Genomic DNA, 7,756 nt, shown 5'->3' on the forward strand with positions numbered 1-7,756 from the left:
AATTTTCACTTCTTAGGTACGTTTATGGGCCCGCATTTATCCAATATCGCTCCGATGGCCTTTCGCATTATTTCATCCGATAGCCCTTGCCAAAAGCTACCAAAAGTTCCTCCACGGCCATGTGCTCCGACGCTTAGTTTAGGAAATATTCGAAAAAATTCAAAATAGGAAAAATTTTCTTATTGGAAAATCACCTTAAATCGATGGCCATTTTTTGGGCAAAAACTTTAACGTCTTCCCGACTTTGCGGGAATTGCGAATTTTAGGCACCCAGAGAAAATCTTTTACTTTAAGGGGGCGGCCGCGAAGTTGCCCAAAGTCTCGGACACAAAAATTCTCAAGTTCCCCACTCTAGTAAATCGCCCTATGAGTATCTCCTGGCCCGCGAGCTCTGCGAGCGGGCCAGCTTCGGCGATTTTTGCCTTTTCGCCTAGGCGGTTCTTCTACGAAATTGGTCCACAGCTTTTGCTCAGAAAGCTAGCATTTGTTGCAACAGTTAGGTGCTTGGTACCACATTTTGGTATCCATTTGGGCATTTGTTGCAACTACTCGGTACTTTGGCCATACATTTCGCTCTACTCGGGCCTCTTTGGTGCTACTTGTCGGTACTTTTGGCCAACTTAGGCCAATTGGGTGCAACTTGTGGGTACTCTGTGGGTACTTTAGGGCATATTGTGTCTTTCGGGTGAACCTTCGCGATACTTCATGGGTACTGATGGCCAACTTAGGAACATTCAGTGCAACCTTTGGGCCTAAGGAAATTTGTCCAACTCTTTGGACTTAGAAAATTTTCTGGACTTAGAAAATTTTCTGGACTTGTAAAAATTTTCAAATGTTCAATTTGGCCCACATTTCGCTCTACTCGGGCCTCTATGGTGCTACTTGGCGGTACTTTTGGCCAACTTAGGCCAACTGGGTGCTATTTGTGGGTACTCTATCGGTACTTTTGGCCAACTTAGGCCAACTCAGTGCTTCTTGTGGGTACTCTATCGGTACTTTTGGCCATGTTAGGCCCACTCGGTGCTATTTGTGGGTACTCTATCGGTACTTTTGGCCAACTTAGGCCCATGGGGTGCTCTTTGTGGGTACTCTATCGGTACTTTTGGCCATCTTAGGCCCATTCGGTGCTATTTGTGGGTACTCTATCGGTACTTTTGGCCAACTTAGGCCAATTGGGTGCTCTTTGTGGGTACTCTATCGGTACTTTTGGCCATGTTAGGCCCACTCGGTGCTATTTGTGGGTACTCTATCGGTACTTTTGGCCAACATAGGCCAATTGGGTGCTACTTGTGGGTGCTCTATCGGTACTTTTGGCCAACTTAGGCCAACTGGGTGCTATTTGTGGGTACTCTATCGGTACTTTTGGCCAACTTAGGCCAACTCAGTGCTTCTTGTGGGTACTCTATCGGTACTTTTGGCCAACTTAGGCCAACTCAGTGCTACTTGTGGGTACTCTATCGGTACTTTTGGCCAACTTAGGCCAACGCGGTGCTATTTGTGGGTACTCTATCGGTACTTTTGGCCAACTTAGGCCAACTCGGTGCTATTTGTGGGTACTCTATCGGTACTTTGGGACATATTATGTCCTTCGGGTGAACCTTCTCGATACCTCATGGGTACTTGTGGCCAACTTAGGAAAATTCAGTGCAACCTATGGGCCTTTGGAAATTGTTCCAACACTTTGGACTTAGAAAATTTTCTGGACTTAGAAAATTTTTTGGACTTAGAAAAATTTTCAACTTCTGTATCTTCTTCATCATGTTCCATTTTGTGGGACTTAGAAAATTTTCTGGACTTAGAAAATTTTTTGGACTTAGGAAATTTTTCAACACTTGTAAAATTTTTGTTCCTACTTTGAAGAAGAATACTTTCCACTATTAGCTTCTTTCTCTTTTTCTTCTTAGTTGTCTTCTTATTTTCGGTCCGAGAGCGCCGACACTTGTAAAATTATCTAAGTCCGAAGACTTTTGGAATGAACCAAAAGTCAACGAACACAATACATCAACCCTATCAACATCAAGTGGCAACCCGAAGGAAGCGCAGCGGCCAGCCCATGTACAACGCGAAGTTGTAGCATGCAACCGACCAACCGCTAACCTCCAACGGCACTCAATGTATTCGTTACACATGGGCGCACCTGCACCACACTGTCGTGACCATCCAACGAGCCGTCGGTTCGGTCGTGTGTTACAAGCACCCCATCACATAGGCATAGAGTCACCACACAGTGTTCTTCAACACTCTCGTCACATGGTGCAAGTCACGGTACGCACCACCAATGTGCACTGGTTGGCCAATTCCAGCACACACGGGGCGCGCACGCGCAAGCACTAACCACCAAGCATGGGTCGCCTGAGAGGATCGATGCGAACGCATCTCTACAACTTGAAGCTCCCAGCCTGTAGTCCCGTCGTTTGCGGGCGGTCGTAGGTGTCGAAACTAGTGATATCCACAGTCGGCAAGCTCGTCCACCGGTGTTCCCAACATGTATGGTACTAACACGTGCAGCGCGAACCCGCCCTTTGCGGCCTAGTAGTAAGCGGGGATGAGACGCCAGTGTGCCAATGGACAGCACGGACGGTTCTCGGAGGGTTGTTAGGCCCGCTAGCTTACGACCACCTAATGGGTATAAGAAGCGCTATCAGCTCGGATTGGATACGACCTTAGAGGCGTTCAGGCATAATCCAGCGGACGTAGCGTCATACCATAGTCCGTTCGAACTAGTATTGAGCCAGTGGTCCGTACCTGTGGTTCCTCTCGTACTGCACAGGAATTCCGTTAAGATAGCGACAAACAATGCACACCAGTAGGGTAAAACTAACCTGTCTCACGACGGTCTAAACCCAGCTCACGTTCCCTTGAAAGGGTGAACAATCCTACGCTTGGTAAATTTTGCTTTACAATGATAGGAAGAGCCGACATCGAAGGATCAAAAAGCCACGTCGCTATGAACGCTTGGCGGCCACAAGCCAGTTATCCCTGTGGGTGACGTTCGAGCAGTCGAGCACTTTAGACGTGTCTTCCGTGCGCTCCGCAAATTTGGCGAAAATTTTGTGAAAATTTTACACAGAAGGCGTTTATTTCGTGTATAATTGATCATTTAAGTGGAAAGCTGCGAGATTTTGGTGAAAACCGGATGAAAATCGGGTGAAAATTGACGATTTTGTGTGTAAACAACTCCTCCATACATTTTGTATGGGGGAAGTTTTTATGTGATTTTACGCATTAAAAGACGTTTTGTGAATGCAAATGCTGACTATTTTGCAAGTGGCCACGGCCATTTAGTGAATAATATCGATTTTGGACGATTTCCGGCGAGTTTGGGTGAAAAACTTTGGTGGCAAAATAGTGCATACAAAAAACAACAACAACATCAGTGTGTTTTGAAGGTGCACAAAAATCAGGGCCAATTGGTCCGGATTTGTTGTAAATCGACAGATATAGTGCCCCTGAGTGCCCCAATAGCGAAAACCGGATGAAAATTGGACGATTTTTGATAAAAAAGTGCAGTGCAAAAAAAGTGCGTGTGGTGCTACCGCTGGGGCACGTGGTCGTGGAAGCCGGTTTTATTACAAAACCCTGAATAACTCGGCCAATTTTCGGTCGATTTGCCCGCGGTTTTCACTGTTGGACTTGTTTTAGTGTGTGCAACACGAATCCGCAATAAAAAATTGGAAAATCGCGGAAAAATTTTTTGACATTTCTTCGATTTTCCAAATACGACCCAGCGGACAAAAATCGATTGACAGGCAGTTCCCAGGTGACAAATTTTGAATTTGGTCAGTACTGCACGAAAACTGCTCGAATTGCGGAAGGTTGCTAGAAAATTCGGGGAAGTCGAGTAGGGTGCGCTACTGCTCGAAACTGGTCGATTCGACCACTTCCTTCGAAATCAAAACTGCTCGAATTTTTTCGAAATTTCCGGAAACGTTCAGAAAAATTCGGAAACGGTCCTGATAAATCGTGGAACGATCTAACGTGACGAAACACCACCTCTCTGAACGATTTTACTGCTCGAATACCATTTCTGCTGAGGTGGTTCTCACGGGGCAGTCCGCTGCTGGCGTCCTCCCGTGAGGAGGAGTAAATCCAGCTTTAAAGCGCGGGAACGGTCGGAAAGTGTCTTTCGACCATGACGGAGCCACGCACGCTCCGGACGAGGCAGGGCAGTGTGGATCAGGCCAGGTCCACAGTAAGCCGACCATCGACATCTACGGAGCCTCGTGTGCTGCTCACGAAGCTGGCAGAAACAACAACTAGCGAGCAGCGACAGGCGGAATTAACGGCAGTAATTGAGCGGTTCCAGGAGCAAGTTGGGGCCCTCACTGCCGAGGTGACGATGCTGCGGGTACAGCTGCAGGAAAGCGAGCGTCGTTCTGAGCTGCAGCAGAAGACGGCGGAGCAGAGGGAGCAGGACCTGCGTGGGGACCTGGCTTTTTTGAGAACGATGCTGCATGAGGAGCGCCAGGCGATGCAGGCGCTCATAGCGCAGACGTTTGGCGTAACCACGCAAAGTCAAGCGCAGCAGCAGCACGGTGAGCAGCAGCAGCAGCAACAACATCATCGCCTGCAGCAGCAGCAGCAGCGACAGCAGGGTGCGGTGACGGCTTCGGTGGTGCCGTCTCCGGACCAGGAAGGCGGCTCCTGGGCTGGGGTGGTGAGCCGTAAGTCGGCACGTCAACCGGCACGCACGCAGCAGCAGCAACAGCGGCAGCGGCAGCAGGGGCTGCAGACACGACAGCAGCAGCAGCAGTGGCAGCAGGAGCCGCAGCAACTGCAGCAGCAGCAGGGATCGGGCATGGAGACGGCTACGGTGGTGCCGTCTCTCGACCACGAAGGCGACTCTTGGACAGAGGTGGTGCGCCGTAAGCCGGCACGCCAGCAACCGGGCCGGCAGCAGCAGCAGTGGCAGCAGCGGCAACAATCGCATCAACAACAACCGCGTCGATTGGCCCCACGAAGCCAGGCTGCTAAGCCGAAACAGAGCAGGCCTGATGCCATCGAGGTTGCTCCGGGAGAGGGGCAAACGTGGGCAGATGTTTACCGGCTGGTGCGAACGGCACCAGAATTGGAAAAAATCCAGCAGGCGCTGGGAGTAGGACGGCGGACGACGCGTGACCGACTGGTCATGGACATCAAGGAGGGCGAGAATGCTCAAGAAATCATTGAGCTGGTGCAGGAAGTCTGCACGAAAGCGGAAACTCCATCGTCCGCACGCCTGGTAACAGAGACGGTGGAAATGAAATTCGTCGAGGTCGACCCTTTAGCGGAAGCCTTGGACGTGGCGAAGGCGGTAGAAGGTTTGACGCTGGAGAAGGTGTCGGAGTCTGCCGTCCATCTGACGGAGTTCTGGAATGGCACGCAGGTGGCCTATGTGCGAGTGTCGGCCAGGGCGGCGGAGAAGCTGGATCAGCAGTATGTCAGAATCTCGCACACGTCCTGCCTGGCAACGAAGGTTCCACCACCAACGCGGAACCAGCTGCGATGCTACAGGTGTCTGGAATACGGACACAGGAAGGTCACCTGCAAGAGCGAGAAGGACCTTTCAACAGCCTGCTTCCGCTGCGGCCAGCCGGGTCATGTGACCCGAACCTGTGTAGCGAACATCAGTTGTGCGGTCTGCAAGGGTCCGCATCGGGCGGGACATCCGTCCTGTCCTCGACAATAAAGGTCCTGCAAATTAACATCGGGCGTAGCAGATCAGCGCAGGACCTGATGCTGCAAACGGCACGCGAGCAGGGAGTGGACGTCGTCATTGCCTGCGAATTATATAAGCCGCCGCGGGATAACGGCAGATGGGTGGTGGACGAGGCGCAGAGTGTGGCAGTAGTAGCCACCGGGGCGTACCCCATTCAACGCTTATGGGAATGCGCTCATCCCGGGCTGGTGGTGGCCACAGTGGCAGGGGTCACATTTGCAAGCTGCTACGCCTCGCCGAACATCGGGTTAGCGGACTTCGAGGCCTATCTAGAGGCCGTGGAGATGGCCTTGGTGGGACATCAACATCTGGTGATGGCTGGTGATCTGAACGCGTGGAACACGGACTGGGGGAGTGCCCGCACAACATCCAAAGGGCACGCGCTCAAGGGCGTAATCGAACACCTGCAGTTGGAGATACTCAACCGCGGCAACATGCCCACTTTTAAGGGCAACGGGGTCGCGCGAGAGAGTATCGTGGATGTTTCGTTTGCGAGTCCATCGGTCGCACTAGCGGATTCCTGGAAGGTCAGTCAGCGCTACTCCTACAGTGACCACCGGTATGTGGAGTTTTCCGTGGGCGTTCCTGGAGCACGGACCACACAACGGCAGCGTGCGCTTCAACATCAAACGATGCAGCAGTCTAGTGGTGAGGGCATCGCGCAACATGCGGGAGTACGCTGGAAGACCTCGCTATTCAACAGGGAGCGATACCAGGAGGCGATTGCGGATTGTCGGCTAGCCGAAGCAGACACACCTGACGCGCTGATTGGAGCGTTAACTTCAGCTTGTGACAGGACGATGGCGAGAGTGGGCCCGGCGAAATTCCATCAGCCGCCGAAGCTCTATTGGTGGACCCCGGAACTGGGGCTCTTGCGTCGCGAGTGCGAGGAGGCCGAGGAGAGGCTCGGGGTTGCCACGCAGTTAGCAGATCGCGAGGTGGCAACGGCTCGACTTCATGACCTTCGCAGACAGCTGCAGCGCGGAATCCAGGAGAGCCGGAACGAGAAGCTTCAGGAGTTGATCGACGGAGTCGATAATGATGTCTTTGGGCTTGGTTACAAGGTGGTATTGGCCAAGCTGCGAGGCCGTACCCCGCCGGAGACGGATCGATCGGTACTGGAGCCGATTGTGGATGCTTTGTTTCCGCTGCATCCCCCATTTGAGTGGCCGGTCGTCGAGAGAGCGGCTGACGAGGAGAGGCTTCGCCCTGTTACGGAAGCGGAGGTCCTGGCATTGGCAGAGCGAATGGCTCCATCCAAAGCGCCGGGTCTGGACGGTCTACCGAACGCAGCAGTTAAAACCGCGATCCGAGAGCACCCGCAGGCGTTTGTGCGGGTGTTTAACGACCTTTTGGAACGCGGTGAGTTCCCGCGGTCTTGGAAGGAGGCAAGGCTGGTGCTCGTGACCAAACCGGGCAAGCCGCCGGGCGACCCATCGGCGAGCCGACCACTGCTCCTGGAGGGAGCAGTTCCCAAGCTGTTCGAGAGGTGCATCCTCGAGCGTCTCAATGAACACTTGGAGGACAGTGTTGCCCCTCAACTGTCGCCAGAGCAGTACGGGTTTCGTCGTGGGAAGTCGACCATACAGGCCATCCAGCGAGTGATCGAGCGAGGCGAGTACGCGCGATCGTTTCATCGTACGAATGGACGCGATCCTCGGTGTCTGGTGGTGGCAGCGCTAGATGTCCAGAACGCGTTCAACTCGGCAAGTTGGAGGGCAATTGCGGCGGCACTGCGGGAGAAGAACGTCCCAGCCGCGCTACAGAGGATACTGCGAAGCTATTTCTCTGAGCGCGAGCTTGTATACGAGACCAGCGAGGGACCAGTTCGCAGACCGGTGTCGGCAGGGGTACCACAGGGTTCCATCATAGGTCCTACATTGTGGAACACGTTGTATGACGGAGTCCTGCGGCTGGCGTTTCCGGATGGTGTTGAGGCGATCGGATTTGCCGATGATCTGGTGGTGCTGGCAGGTGGCACGACGCCGCAGACAGCGGCCCAGTCTGCTCAGGAGGCCATTGCCATGATTGGAGCGTGGATGGCGGAACGGCACCTCA

The sequence above is a fragment of the Anopheles funestus genome (assembly GCF_943734845.2).
Source record: "Anopheles funestus chromosome X unlocalized genomic scaffold, idAnoFuneDA-416_04 X_unloc_84, whole genome shotgun sequence".
In the NCBI taxonomy this organism is placed as follows: domain Eukaryota; kingdom Metazoa; phylum Arthropoda; class Insecta; order Diptera; family Culicidae; genus Anopheles; species Anopheles funestus.